This window comes from Lycium ferocissimum, chromosome 4 (assembly GCF_029784015.1).
Source record: "Lycium ferocissimum isolate CSIRO_LF1 chromosome 4, AGI_CSIRO_Lferr_CH_V1, whole genome shotgun sequence".
Classification (NCBI taxonomy): domain Eukaryota; kingdom Viridiplantae; phylum Streptophyta; class Magnoliopsida; order Solanales; family Solanaceae; genus Lycium; species Lycium ferocissimum.
The window spans coordinates 29010442-29026745 of record NC_081345.1 but is presented as its reverse complement, the minus strand read 5'-3'; the positions used below and the strand labels follow the sequence as shown (position 1 = coordinate 29026745).

The 16304-nt window shown below is 35.4% G+C and overlaps 1 long non-coding RNA gene and 2 pseudogenes across 2 annotated transcripts; 1 reads left to right on the top strand and 2 right to left on the bottom strand.

Moving 5' to 3' along the window:
- Positions 1-683: 683 nt before the first annotated feature.
- Positions 684-4443, top strand: LOC132052155 (uncharacterized). 2 transcript variants are annotated; one of them, XR_009413948.1, is made up of 3 exons: positions 684-867; positions 4031-4176; positions 4307-4443. It is a non-coding gene; the product is annotated as an uncharacterized LOC132052155 (long non-coding RNA). The 2 variants fall into 2 exon arrangements; XR_009413947.1 differs by having other exon boundaries at positions 684-877.
- Positions 3442-8047, bottom strand: LOC132052149 (glutamate receptor 2.8-like; annotated as a pseudogene).
- A 1413-nt stretch (positions 8048-9460) lies between these two features.
- Positions 9461-13361, bottom strand: LOC132052147 (glutamate receptor 2.2-like; annotated as a pseudogene).
- Between the last annotated feature and the right edge of the window lie 2943 nt (positions 13362-16304).

Genomic DNA, 16304 nt, shown 5'->3' with positions numbered 1-16304 from the left:
GTATTTTCGCATTATGATATTTCAGTCAGACTTTCAGTTAATCAGCATGTGTTAGTCTTATTTTATAAGTCAGTTATGTTTTGGTATCACATGTTGATTCGGTCGGTCGATTGGTTCGCTCGGTCGCGTACGGTCGAGCCACACGCGGTGTTACGTCCGAGCCCGAGTTCGGGGCGTGACCGAGGGGGGGAAGGGGGGGGCGAAGAGGTGGGGGGCATGGGGTTCGGGGGCGGGGGGTGATGGATCAAAGTGTTAAAAATAAAATTTGAGTGCAAAGTGTTAAAAATAAAATTAAGGGTCAAAGTGTCAAAATGAAAACTTTTGGACTTCAAAACCCCTTAATCACTACTCCCTCCATTCCAAAATAAGTGTTGTTTTAGGCATTTTATTTTGTTCCAAAATAAGAGACACTTTAGGATTTCAAGAAAAAATTAATTCTATTCTTCCAAACTTATCCTTATTTAATATCAAGAATCATTAAATAACTTTTTTTTTTCTAAACATTAATTAGGAGTAAATTGGTAAAAATATTCTTAATTTTTTAAGAGCGAACAATTTCTTAAAATATATACATGAGCTATTTTAAAATGGAGAAAACCTAATAATTAAAACTTGACTTACCTCTCCTAAAATAAAAAAACTAAAGAGTCGCCGCAAATTAAATGGCCCAGTATCCCACTCTCTTTAAAGCAATTCAAGCGCATTGTTTGTAATAGGATCTCAACTAATCCAGAACTAATACTCTTAACTTGTCCCTTCAAGATATAACCAAATCGTTCATTGTGATTTGCCTGAAGAAATATAAACTCTCTCTCATTCTTCCACTGTGATTTGGACTTCAACAACCAAATCATCGCTTTCCAATCGGTAATTCTCTGTCTTCGTTTAATGAAGATCTTTTATGTATTTGCTTATTTTGTGCTATTAAAGGAATGCTTGCCAGGCTCCCTTCTTAATTTTGTTGAGAAGATAATTTAGTTCTGGGAATGTTTCTTTACTTATGAGTCTTTATTCGATGAAACAATTGATCGTTCACGGGTTTACTGAGCAGTTCTTTTGTATTCCCTCTGAAGATTATCATGCCTTTGAGTCGTTCGATGAAATTCCTCCATGGAATGTTTGAATGTGACACTTCTGACATCCAGAGACGAATCTAGGATTTCTAAAACATGAGTTCACAACTTTAAAAAAAAAAAAAAAAAAAGATGGAAAAATGTATTAAGTGGGACTTGATCCCTAGATCTCTAGGTAAATAACTCAACTTTCAATCAAGTGCTGCATTTAGCTTTCTTGTAGCATGAGTTCCAGCAGATAATATTATATTAATTTTAAAAAATATATGCATAAAATACCTAGTTTTTATGGAGAGACCATGTGTTCACGTGCCCCAATTTTAGCACTTAAAGTCGCCTGTGCTGACATCATAATCATTACTTCATTAGTACTATTTATTTACGTCTAAGAGCATCTAAAAAAAATGATATATTAGAGATTAACAGTGCTTAGAATTTTTACCTAATTAGAAGAAATTATATGTCACAGTACATGCTAATGTTTTTTGATTTATGATAAGATATGCCATAGTCGAATGAGCAGTTTGAATGTATAATTTGTGGTTGTCTAAAAGAATCTAAAAGGAGGATTTGTAGAATTCAATGTGAGATGTCACAATTGGATAAAGCTTGTTCAGTTTTGTTGACTTGAATTGCTGGAAGCTAGGCATAAACTCAGTTAGAGAGCTCTTAGTTGCGGTTTTCAATGCCAATTGTTGCTGTCTAGTGTGTATTTTAAGCACAAGCTGAGTTGCATTAGGACTTAAACTTCGATTATTATTGATTTTGGAAGAGGAACTGGTCACCTGTACTTCTTTACTTACACAATGTTACCTTTTTAAGATATTGAGTAGATATATTGTTTGGCCCAAATATAGTGATTTCATTTAGTGAAGTGTCATAACTTGTTTCTTTTTTTCACAAAGTGAAAATAATCTTATCAAGTCAGTTCCATGAATGTGTTCCACTTCTATTCATCATCTCACTACTTGTTAACATTTTGTTTCGTCTTTGTCGGCTTAGATATTGAAATTTAATTAAAGGTTGAAGTCATCGACAGACCCTCAAACTTGTCCATAAATTCCACTTGAACACCCCAATTAAGGCTTGTTCCAGTTAGACACTCCAACCTTCACAAGTGTGTGCCAATTTAACACCTGATGCTGAGATGGCACAAAAAGTGGTATTCACTTGATAATGGGCGCGTGAAACATTGTTGAAACATATTTTTCCTTTTGTTTTTTTTCAAATTTTTGTTTCTTTATTCTTCTTTCTCATTTACTTTTCTTTTCAAATAAGATTATTTCACTTTCTTCTTCTTTCTACTAGTATGTCACCGGACCACCATCAGAACGTTGCCGGAGATAATATTTTCCGGTGAGTGAGAGTTTCGGCCTTATTTTCATGTTTTTTGGATCTGAAAAAATAAAACTTTTTGAAAGAAAATAAAAAGACAAAGAAAAGAGGGAGAAAGCTAAGACGACAACCTGACCATCTCTGAGCTTCGCCGGAGATAATATTTTCGGGCCAGATCATCACGTTTTTAAATCTGATTAATGAAGTTTTTTTTGAAATGAATTAAGATGTTTAAAGAAAAAGAAAAAAAAAAAAAAAAAAAGAGAATGACGTTAGGTGCTTTTTGTCTGGATTCCAATGATAATCCAACATCGAATTTATCAATCCATACCATGGCTTTGATTTAACTTCAGGGCTAGGATAGTCCTCCGATGTCAAGTATCTCCTCACACGACTATGGTGTGGCCAGGTATTGCCGTAGTGTTCCACCAACTGGAGATGCATAAGCTAGTGATCATCAGCCAAAAATCCAACTCTTGACAACTTGCAAAGATTTCTAAGCCAACTATCAAAAAGCTGTGGAGGTGGAGGTGAGGAAAGAGGGAAGGGGAGGGAGAGAAATTGGGGGAAATATGGGGGGGTGGGGGACGACAATGGCGGGGTTCACTTGGGGAAGAAGAAAGGGTGGGGTTGGGTGGGATGGGGTGGGGTGCAAGAAAATAGATTTTTACTAGTTTTTTTTTTTTTTCTGAAATAATTTTTTTTATTAGTTAGATAAGTTTTATATTAGTTTTATTTTGTATAATTATTTTGGGCCCACATGCCACATGTCATTGTTCCGTTCGTCATTTTGCCACGTCATCCGCGTGTGAGTTGCACGCCTTTTATTTTTTGGATGGGTTATTATTTTGTGTCTAAATGGCACAGTGAATGTGGTCTTTGAGTGTTCAGATGGTACAAGTCTCTATTGGAGGGTCTAAGTGGAAGTTATGGACAAGTTGGAGAGTCTGTTGATGACTTAAGCCTTAATTAAATGGTCTTCTGATAGTAGGTTATTTTTTTCTTTCTTTCTTTCTTTTAAGACAAAAGAAGAAAAGGGAAATAGTAAACTGAGTTTGCTTATGGCATCTGAAAACCTTCTTTATTAGTCCGTGAGCATTGATAAATGATGTTCTGTTCCTGTTCCTCTGAAATCTTTCATTTGCCCACCTGAAAACCTTGATGAAAACAGAGGCAAATACTTCTTTATTTACTTGGTTAAACTTCTGAACCAGCAATCTCAACATGGAACATAAATATAAGTGGAAATTAGTAAAATTTCAATAAGTATTATATTCTGAACCCATAGTACAGTAGTGCATTGAATTCAATCGTGAGAACTTAAAGGTTAAACCCATCAATCTAAATTCTGGAGCTGCCTCTTGATGCAAATATTATGGCCAAGAGCGAAAACATTATAAAAAAAAGCTATAACTAACCCTAAAGCAGCTCATATCTGTACAATCTCTTGTAGGGCCCTATTCAGGTGTGTCACAATTATAGTAGCAAGCTATATGTATCACCTTTCTCCAATTGTCCATGTAATGGTTTCATGAACTGGAGTTCCAGGGAGCGACATAGTTATATTGTAATCTGGTTTAACTAACCCTAAAGTTAGCTCATCTCTGTACAATCTCTTGTAGGGCCCTATTCAGTCTCTCTTCAACTGTCCCTGTAATGGTTTCATGAACTGGAGTTCCAGGTTCTGTTGTAGAGAACCCTTCAGCAGCAGGGGATGCTCCTAGGCCGTCAGAAATTCTGAATTCTGGTCTTTGCAAAGGAAGGTCAGGTAATATTTTCAGGGGAAGCTTCACTTGCTGTGAACAGTGTAGCCGTTTGGCCTTCATTGCCTTCAGATAACTTTTCTGAATTAGAATTAGAGTTATCTTTCTCCTCATCAAAGACTTTTGCTATGGCAGATAGCTTTTGCCCTATTGAATCATCAGTGGCTATGATTTCTCTATTCTGATAAAGGAAGATGAGGAAGAATAAGAGAAGAGCGGAGCCTGCTGATACACCAGCTATGAGGAAAAGGCCCTTAAAACTATCTAACGTGAGACTATCAGATGTTATAGCCATTCCATCTTGCTTTGGACAATCTGTCTCATTCCCAAACCATTTCTGTATTATGTTATTCATAAACTCTCCCTCCACCACTTTCAAGACTGCTCTTGAGACGTCAGGTACCAAAGGAGATCCTTTTGGAAATGCCTGTAGGGAAAATAAACGATTAGATCATTGAATAAATCACAAACCATTCTAAATAAATGTGAACACTTTTCGAAACATCAGCGGAGTGCGACATCTTACGAATCCAAAGCCGGCAGCCTTGTATGTCGGACCGATCATAATATACTTCCTGCAGTACTTGTTGAGGAAGAGTCTGAGATAAGGTAGTTCATCAACAATTGCACCAACACCTCCATTTTTACTTCCTCTTGAGAGGGCATCATTATACTCTTCCAATGTGCTATAACTTCTGAACTTGGAGCTGTCGAATTTCATGCGCTTCAAGACGTCTTTGACAAAGGAACCTTCTTGGTACCCAACATATTCTCCATTCTTGGTGAGATCATTGAGGTCTGTTATAGTAGGTTGGAGCTGTTGCACTGTTAACATAGATGTTAAGTTGGCTGTATAACTTGATGTCAGCACCAGAACCACAAAAACCCACACAATCAGCACAAATCTTGTCAAGTTACTTGTTACCCTCTCTTCTGCAACAACCAGCCATATATATGATATTGTTGAGAAACAAGGAAAAATCCTAAAGCTTTCGTATATAATTTGCATTGAGTTAGAGACTTACTGTGAGCAAAAACGAGAGTTGAGAAGGAAAACCAGAATATCATCCCAACTTGCTTGTGTTTGGGTCCTCTAAACTCTTTGTTTACACGATGTTCGAGTACCCAAACCACAAAACCAACAAAGACAAAGAATGCTCCGGTTGTTATCCAAAGCTCACTCTTTAGAGGTTTCAAGAAAATCCAAGCATTCTTCCTATCATCATCCCTTACTGGCACAACTGCAGAAATACCCGATTCTGAAAAAGGTAATGAGAAATCCACATACTCAGATCGGCTAGCTAAAATGGTCACATCACCTACAACTGCATCATATTCCTGTTTCAAGCAAACATTGATTATTGCAGTATTTAAGGTTGGTCACAAAAGCAGAAAGTAGATAATAAAGTCCCGAAAAGGAGCATGTAACTATGGTATTCAGCCAAAGAGGTTAATTTTCAAACAAGGATTACATACTACCTTAGAAGTGATCTTGTAAACAAGATCATCATAGTCTGGAAGATTGAGGCTATCTGGAATTGGAAATGGAATAAATTCATAAGGGACAGCATATGGCAGAGATTGGATGACTTCTTTGAAGACATCTGCACAGAAACCAGTTGCAGTTACTGCTTGTGTTTTTGAATCTCTTTCCACTTTAATGAATTGCTCCAGCCCCCCCTTGACAGGAACTCCAACCCTTAACCTCTTCCCACTTGTGGGTATGTCCCAGCCTCTCGGAACAATAGTAGATTCACCAGGCCAAATGATGGGCCCTAGTTGCTTATTATTACTTTTAGCTGTTTTACTATTCATCTTCAGTTTATACGAAATGCCATCCTTTTCAGTCCAGAATCCAATGCTTCTCTCTCCTTTCCCAATTATATTCACAATCTGATATGGGTATGGCTGCAGTTCTCCATCAATCACACGGAAATCACCACTTAGTCCTGTTTTTAGCTCTGTGTTTTGCATAGAGTCAATGAGAAGAGATCCCACTTCTGAGGTTCCAAGTGCATCTAAGTCTGTTAAGTTCTCTCTAGTGTCAGGTTTCTTTGATTTTGGGATAGCAGTAGTGCCCACTTTCTCTACTGCTTCTGCTAATGAGGTGATGCTATCATATGCCCATAGCCCGAATATATTGAGTTCTACTTGGTCCGTGTCTGGATACTCTTGACGAAATCTCTTTCTCCATCTCTTGGTGAAATTGTTAAGTTCATTTGATCTTGGAACATAAGGTTTACACCCAGAACACCTTGCATTGATGATTCAATTACTGAAGGATCTACCAGGTCCAGAAGACTAGTTAGCACATCTGTGATTATCCATGCATATCCACTGCTCATCATCCCAGCTTCTTTGGCCTTGAGGAAAAGTCGCGAGGCAAGAGATGGTTCCAAGTGCACGATGAACACCCTGGTTTGCATTGTATTCAACTTGTATAGCTCCCTGAGGATTTGATCGTCATTGGCTGAAGGAGGAATAACACTTCTATAGGAGACTAAAGTGCTGAATTCCAGTAATGCATCAGTCAAATGTGGAATTATCCCCGTCCCAAAGGAGCTATCCTCGTAGATGACTATGACCTTCCTCCAATCAAAGTTTTTAACAATTGCTGCAATGGCCTTAGTCTGGCAGGAAGAAGGAAGTGCTCCTCTGATGAAGTAGGGATTTTCCTTTACTGAAAGTGAAGGACTTGTTGCTGGAGAAATGATAGGAACTTTTACTCTGTTCCCTAAGTCGATCACAAAATCAGTTTGTGTAGACATTTGTGGCCCAAAGATAGCTTGTACTTGAACATCCTTTAGCAAGTATATCGCTGCATATACACAATCAGACTAAGAAATTGTCTGAACATCTCTTTCAAAATAGGAAAACCAAAGGGACAAGTAATATCTAAGAGAAAAAGACAATCTTTTGTGCAAATAGAGCATGCATGAATGACTAAATACCAGAGTATGATCAAGCAAAGAGAGAAAGATGTGCTATTTTAAACAGAAGTGAATCATGGAGCTGAATTTACCAGCAGATGCTGCTTCAACATCATCTTCCTTGGAATCCCTCAAGTGAGGGACTATTCTAATGGCACTGCGATTTGCGGCGTGGTAATCTGCAAGAGATAGTAAGATGGATATGTGCATTACTTTTCCGACATCTGTTTCCAGATCTAGAATTATGCCCACATCCGCCTTTACAGCACTAGTGTTATTATCTTCACCTATTACTTGCCTTGCGCAGTGGGGAAAGCTAATGATGGAGACAAGTTGGATGAAAAGAATTAGGAATTGACATCTTGGATTATGCATTTGAAGAACTTTAGAAGTAATCTGATAGTTGGAGAAGGAGTTGTGATTGTGCTTTAAAGCTTTCTTCAATGTGCGACTTTTAGATATATGGCTTCAGTATCAGGGAACTTCATAAACTTTGACCAGTAAATATCTTTGGAACTTATAATAAGGACCACCACCATAACTGCAGAAAGAAAAGTCAAAGTTTTCAAAGAAGAAATGGGTGAAAATATGTCGTTTGGTTATTGAGAGAGAGGACTTTTCAGACATGCTACACCACAATTTAGTAAGCTTATTCCTCTGTTTGACCAAATATAAAGCAGACCAAATGAAAACAGTGATAAAATTGATTTGGTAGACTCATTCCTCTAATCCCTAGTTACTTTTTATTCCATTTGATGCCACATTTTGGAGGATGCTGAATAGAGTTCCCATATTTTGGCAAGGCAGGAGGAGTTTACAAATTTAGCAGGGTGAAAGTTCAGAACTAGCTTAGATAAAAGGCTATTGCTACTAATCTTAATTGCGCGGTTTCAGTTTAGAATTGGTCAGTATAACTTGCTTGCACACCAAACAAGCAAACACACCCACCAGTCCGATTGACCAATATTACTAGAATAGATAGGGTCTGTTTATGTGAATGGAATATTGCAAGTTTGATGTCAGAAGAAATTAACTGGGACGAGATTGGGTCTTTGTGATGATTATGTAGGTGTCAATGTCATTGGTTCAATTTATATATAATTGTTAATGTAAGAGGAAGCTGCTTGGGAAATTACGTATATGATGTTGAAATGAACATATTACTGCTTGTCTTCCATGCAGCGGTGATTCTAAAATATTTCATTATTTATGTTATCCATAACTATAGTCGTTATCTGCCACGATCACATATAACCCCATCTTTTTATATTTTATGAACAAAATTATGCAATCTAAAAGTTAGCTAGTATTAGGGGTGTACAAAGCAAACCGACAAACCGACATGTAAAAACCGATAATCGGCAAAACCGAAAAAAATCCCATTAGTGGTTTGGTTTGACTGGTTTGGTTTTAAAAAAAAAAACCGAAACACTATTGGTTTGGTTTGGTTTTAACTAAAAAAAGTCAAACCGAATCAAACCAATCCGACATTACATTTTTAAAATTTCAAACACATTTTACACATAGAAATATTTATTTATAATGTAATTTATAAATGTTTCTTGAACTTTTTCATAATTTTTTGTCTTTTAACATATTATTTCAAGCTTGGAATTAGACTTTTGAATGGTTTAATAAGTTTTATAGCTCAATGATATTAGTAACTCAAATAAAACTCAACAAAAATCAAATTAATACTAATGCTAACAAAAGAAATTCATATCTAACAAGGAATGACAATAATTTTGATATCTATTCTTTAGTTTTATATTAGTTTAGAAAGTGAAAATGCATAACTTAATTTTATTTTTTTCTTTAATATTTAGTCATGTAATTAATACTTAGTAGCAAAACTTATTTTTAGCATGACTTAGTACTTTTAGATTATGATCGTTTTTTACATGCTTTATAAATTAGTTGTATTTATTGTAGCATGACTTAGTACTTTTAGATTATGATAATTTTATTTTATGCAATTTCATTAATTTTTTGTTGAATATTTTAGTACAATGTCATCTCTCATCACGTTTTGTGTTATTTTCTTAATAAATATCTTAATTAGATCGTTATATCTTACTAGGACTAAAGAAATATTTGAAGTATAAGTTATATGTTTTGTATGAAGACTTTATCTTAAAAAATCAAAAAAAACCGAGCAATCGAAAAAACAAGAAAACCGAATCTTGAAAAACCCGACTTTTGTTGGTTTGGTTTGGTTTATAGATTTAAAAATCCGATGCAATTGGTTTGGTTTGGTCTTTAAAAAACCCGAACTAACCCGGTCCATGTACACCCCTAGCTAGTATCTTATGTGCTAATTTTATTTTATAGTTTTTGTTCTATCTGTGTAAGAAAACTACCTCATTTGATGCGTTGAATTCTTTCATGCCATAACTTCGTTAAATTATATCCCCTACTAAATAGTGATGACAAAAACAAATATAAAAATAAATTAAACGTGCTTTCACAAATTGCCTTGCACTTTTATTCTTTAGATCGCATTTGATTTTGTGTCCTTTCTCATTTGTTGTTTTCTTACTTTTTTCTCTTAATAGTAGACTAACGGTTGAGGGCCACAAAATCAATACTGCTTTGATGTACCGAATCTAACAAACTCAAATTCTTAAAGAATGCAAGTCGAAACAGGCGAAACCAAAGAAGAAAACCATGGCAGAGAACTAGTGTTTTATTTTGAAAGACAAAAACACCACAATACCTTGTCGACCAAAAACTGTAGGATATCTCAAACAAGAACAAATCACAAAAACTGATATCTACTAACCCATTCATACATTTTGTACTGTTCCTGTCAAAATGACAGTCAAAGTAGAATTAGCAAAATAATATGTAAAACTATTGCAAAACTATTTTTCCTTATCAAAAAGAAATCCTAAAGCTTTCGTATATATTTGCTTTTGAGTTAGAGACTTACTATGAGCAAAAACGAGAGTAGAGAAGGAAACTAGAATATCATCCCAACTTACTTGCATTTTGGTCCTCGAAACTCTTTGTTTACACGATGTTCGAGTACCCAAACCACAAAAGCAATGAAGACGAAGAATGCTCCTGTTGTTATCCAAAGCTCACTTTTTAGAGGTTTCAAGAAAATCTCTTCCTGTAATCATCCTTTACTGGCACAACTGCTGAAATACCCCACTCCATAAAAGGTAATGTGAAATCCACATACTCGGATCGGCACGCTAAAATGGTCACATCACCTACAACTGCATCATATTCCTGTTCAAGGCAAGCAGTGATTATTGCAGTATTTATGGTTGGTCTTCCTCAGCCAAAACAAAAAACAGAAAGTAAATAAGAAAGTCCTAAAAGGAGCATGAAAGGTATTTAGTCAAAGAGGTCAATTTACACAAGGATTTGGTATTACCTTAGAAGAGACCTTGTGAACAAGATGATCATAGTCCGGAGAAGTGGGGCTATTTGGTATTTGAAATGGAATAAATTCGTAAGGGAGAGCATACGGCAAAGATAGGATGATTTCTTTGAAGACATCTGCACTTAAACCAGTTGCAGCGACTGCTTGTGTTTCGAATCTATTTCCACTTTAATGAATTCGTCCAACCCTCCTTTGACGGGAATTCCAACCTTTAACTTCTTCCCACTTGTGGGTATTCCCTAGCCTCTCGGAACAATAGTAGATTCACCGGGCCAAATTATGGCTCCTAGTTGCTTATTATTGTACTAGTTTTTTACCCGCTTATTTCATTGGGTTAAAAAAGTGTCGTTACAGAGAATCGAACTCGCAACCATGGGCTCAATAGTAGGCGCCTCAGCTGCTGAGCTGAGTTCTCCATTATGTTAAGGGGATGCAACATTAATATTTATACATGAATAAAAAAATTGACCCCATATATATAGTGCAATTTTCCGACGAAGGGGGTTCGATTGACACCCCTTGCACCCTTGTAGTTCCGCCCCTGGTTTTACCAATCATCTTCAGTTTACATGAAATTCCATCTTTCTCTGTCCAGAATCCAATTGTTCTCTCTACTTTCCCAATTATATTCACAATCTGATATGGGGAAGGCTGCAATTCGCCACCAACGAGGCAGAAATCACCACTTAGACCTTTTTTTAGCGTTTATGTTTTGCATAGAGTGAATGAGCAGAGATCCCAACTCTGAGGTTCCAAGTGCGTCCAAGTCCGTTAAGTTCTTTCTAGTGTTTGCTTTTTTGAATTTTGGGATGGAAGTGCTACCCACCTTTTCTACTGCTTTTGTTAATGCTTAGATTCCATCATACGCCCACAGCCCGAAAACACTGAGTTCTACTGTGTCCATGTCCGGATACTCTTGACGAAATCTCCTTCTCCATCTCTTGGTGAAATTGATAAGCTCATTGGTTCGTGGAACATAAGGCTTTATCCCAAGAACACCTTGCATTGATGACTCAATCGCTGAATGATCTACCGAGTCCAGAAGACTCGTTAGCAGATCCGTGATGATCCATGCATATCCATCTCTCATCATCCGGCTTTTTTTGCCTCGAGGAAAAGGAGTCTGGCAAGTAATTGTCGCAAGTGCACAATGAAGACCCTGGTCTGTATTGTATTCAACTTGTATAGCTCGCTGAGGATTTGATCATCATTGTCTGAAGGAGAAATAACACTTCTATAGGAGACTAAAGTGCTGATTTCCAGTAAGGCATCAGTCAAATGCGGAACTATCCCGGTTCCATAGGGGCTATCCTCGTAAATGACTACAACCTTCCTCAAATCAAAGTTCTTAACAATTGCTGCAATGGCCTTAGTCTGGCTGGAAGAAGGAAGTGCTCCTCTGATGAAGTAGGGGATCTCCTTGACTGTAAGTGAAGGACTTGTTGCTAGAGAAATGATAGGGACTCTTACTCTTCTCCCTATGTCAATCAGAAAATCAGTTTGTGTAGACATTTGTCGTCCAAAGACAGCTTATACTTGGACATCCTTTAGCAAGGATATGGCTGCACACAATCAGAGTATAAGAAATTTTCTGAACATTCGTTCCAAAATAGGAAAGGGAAAATTACAACCAAATACCATTCGGCCATCTTGTTTACAAAATATTTACACATTGTACAGGTAGTGTATCGTTTATACTAAATATACATATACTATACATACCTATATTTATAATATACACACCTATACATACATAGGCATACCTATTCGAAGTGTATAGGTAGTGTATACTTCGGCCTTGTTTGGTAAACTATATGGCCGAGGGTATATTTATGCAAGTATCCCAATAGGAAAACCAAAGGGAAACAAAAGAAAATTTTGAAAAAAAGAGGACATCTTGTGCAAATAAGGCATGAATAACTAGCTACTAGAGTATATCTGACTCATGAAGAAACGAGAGTAAGATATTCTAGTTTAACAGAAGTAAATCAATGAGCTAATATATATGCAACTGAATTTACCAGCGGATGCTGCTTCAACATCATCTTTCTTGGAATCCCTCAAATGGTGGACTATCCTAACGGCACTGCGACTAGCAGCGGCATGGTAATCTTCAAGTGCTAGTAAGATACACGTGTGCATTACTTTTGCTACATCTGTTTCCAGATCAAGAATTGTGCCCACATCCACTCTTACTACACCAGTTTCATCTTCACCTATTATTGGTATTATGTAGTGGTTGCTAATAATGGAGACAAATTGAATCAAAAGAATAAGGAAGTGGCATCTTGGACTTCTCACTTGAGAAATCTGGGTACATTTTGTTTGAGAGTTGGGCAAGAAGTTGTGCTTGTGCAAGTAACCACCATGCAAAGATATTCTCTGCAACTCTCTCAAATGGGTGGCTTTGGACATATAGCCTTCGAATCAGGGAATTCTATAAACTTCGATCAATAAAGATCTTGACAATAAAGACCTTGACTAATATAAGTCCAAACCATAATTAATGTAGAAAGAAAGGACAAAGTTGAAGTTTTCAAAGAAAGTCGAAGTTAGTTTCTGTTGTCCAGTTGCTAAACGTTTGGTTGGGTGTTAGAACAATGTATTGGGAAAGTCTTTAGGGATATTTTTGAGGAACCGTTCGTGCAAAATAATGTGTTTTACCAGTTGTAAAAAAAATTCAATTTTTTGTGAATGTGCAACTTTTTTGACAAGGAACTCCTAAAAAATATTAACTGGACAAGTTTTACATAAGAAGTCGATAAATTTCCCGGAACAAATTTTGGTGAAGAAGGGAGTGATATTGCAAGGCAGTACAGGAAAAGGCATCCATGGTCTCATGTTTTCATATCAATAGGCAAGTCTAGCTTGCTGGGCAACGCAATTATTTGGTTATATTCGAATACACACACACACCCCATGATCAATTTACGTGCATTCTAGTCAGTTTATATGATTTGGTGTCTAACACCTGGTGTGGGTAAATATTTACCAAGTAGTAGAAGTCATTGTCTCTCAACTTATCTTCTAACTATATGTTTTTGGGTGTGTTTGGTATTGAAGGAAATTGTTTTCTTGAAAAGTGAGTAATTTTCTTGTTTATTTTCTAGTGTTTGGTAAGTATACAAAATATATTATTTCAAGAGCATTTATATATAATCTCTTAAATAATATAGAGTAATGTAGTGGGAAGCTAAGTAATGGAGAAAATTGAATCAAAGGAGATAATGAGATGGGTGTCATTTTTTAAACTTATTTTCCTATTTCTACAAGAAAAGTCGTTTCCTGATTTTTAAGGAACTGGTTCTCTTAAAAAAATATTCTCTAAAATATTTTAGCCAACCTGATATAAAACAATTGGAAAATATTTTCACTCGTACCAAGGAGTCTTTAAAATACGCGTTTTAGTAAATTGTATGCAAATCAAACAGGAAAAAGACCCAGCAACCGTCTCTTAGTTATGCATGGAATGATTAATGCAATTAGCAGTCGACGTGAAGAAGTAAACGGTAAACAATCTGTCAGTTGGATCTTGGAGATGGTTAAAGCTCATTGGCCCATTTGTAAAATAGGATGTGTTTTAACATTGTATTATATATAAAGGGAATTTTTGTGAATGTGCAACTTTTTTGACAATAATTTCCCAAAAAATTTAAAAACTTATTCATTAATTACTTTTATGTCCTAATTTTATTTATTTAAGTCAATTTTTTTTTTTAAAGGCACTTTTCAAAAGCTATCGAAAAGGCATCCATGGTCTTTTGTATGTTTTCAATAATTTTCAATTTTTTAAAACTTTTTAATTAATTACACACACACCCTAATCTTATTTATTTCTAGTCAATTTTTTTGTTTTTGTTTTTAAAGTGTGGGTACTTTTAAAAAGAAGTCATCGTCTCTCAACTACCTCATTTTTCACTATATGATTTTTGGGTGTGTTCGATATTGAAGCATTTGTTTTCAATTAATCCGAGTAATTTTCTTGCATTTTCATCGCGCCTATTACAAAATATATTATTCCAAAAGATTTTTATTCCATATCCAGGGAACCCCTAATCCCTAATTAAGAGAGGAGTGGCGATGGGGCAAAGTTAAATTATGTATTTGTCTTAAAAGTTCATTAACTATGTATAGATTATTTTCCTATTTAGAATTAAATAACTTCCTGAAATTAGGATACATAAGTTATAATCTCAAATATTTTCCAAATTTGATTAAATTAAATAATTTCATCAAATAAGTTAAAATATTAAAGGAGTCTTTAAAATTTTGCGTTTATAACTAAATTGCGCAAATCAAACAGGAAAAAGATAGGTAACCGTCTGCTAGTTGTGCACTTGTGATTAACACAAATTATATTCGAAGTGAAAATAAACGGTAAACAATCTGTCAGTTGGATCTTGGAGATGGTTAAAGCTCATTGGCCCATTTGTACTAATAGGAAGCTGCTTGGTAACATATATATATATATATATTGACTGGTGACCTTTCATTATTTATGTTTCATAAATATGGTGGAGCGGTTATGATCTGCTCTTCTTGTTCTTTTCTTCCTAGCACCTCCATTATAATTCATTAAATAGATACTATTATTTTTTTTGGATAGATTTTTAAAAAAATGACATAAATTGAGACGAGGAGAAAGTATTAATTAAGTTAGCAACGATGGAATTTTTGACCGAAGTAAGCTATTATTTAAGCCAATTCACTAAAATAATACGTTTTTTTGAAAGTTAACAGAACTAGCATAAACGTATTCCTGAGTAATGTATTAATTATTATTTTATTCAAAAATTCAACGGACAAAAAAACTATGGGTTAACGGCGATAAAATATAATTCGTTACTGCCAGTAACGTTGTATTATGGCTAATACGTTACTGGCAGTAACGACTTTAGAGAATCCAGGTACAGACAATCCTTATACGAAATCTGACATTGATTGATCTTAAAGTCATAACTGCAGCTATACCAAAGATAAACATAATCGATGCGTAACGTTTTTCAAACTAGGCACCTAATCAAATCTTGCGAGAATCTTCGCAAATTGGGAATTCTTCAATCGTTTTGACTATAAAACGTTATCTACAAGCCGTTTTAATTGTAAAACGTGACACACAATAATGACAGACTGCTAACGTCCTTCTTCCTCATACTTTTCGAACAAAACCACGGATCATTATAAAATAATATATTGTATGAAACGAATATTCAAACACATTCCAACAATTTTCAGCAAAGCTTCTACTTGTGTAGCCTATTGTTGGAACAACATTCAAAAATTCAATTGGTATGAGTTAATTAAGTCAAATATGCCGTAATATGTTAAAATAAAACTATAGTTTTAATTTATTTTTCTGTTATATTAATAATAATAATAATAATAATAATAATAATAATAATAATAATAATAATAATAATAATAATAATAATAATAATAAGTGTCTTATTTTCGTGTGTAGGAGTAAAGATGGCCAATTGTGAACATAATGTGATGGTTGCTTTATATTGGGGTGGTGAAATAATTGCTGAAATGAACAGATTCAAGTATACTGAAGGTGCCAAAATGATTGTTAGCATGTCTATTTCAATGAACTATGCTGAATTGGTTGAATTATTGCATGAGAAAATGGGGACAAATAGTGAAAATATTCAAATCGATACAAGCATGCAAGGATTGCACTACCCCAACTATAAGACCTAGTCGCATTAACGTCCTCGAGCATAGGCAAGTACATAAGCTTCAAGTAACTGCCAGATGTATTTGCCATCAACATACCAGCAATCAACCAAAACATATAACATCTAAC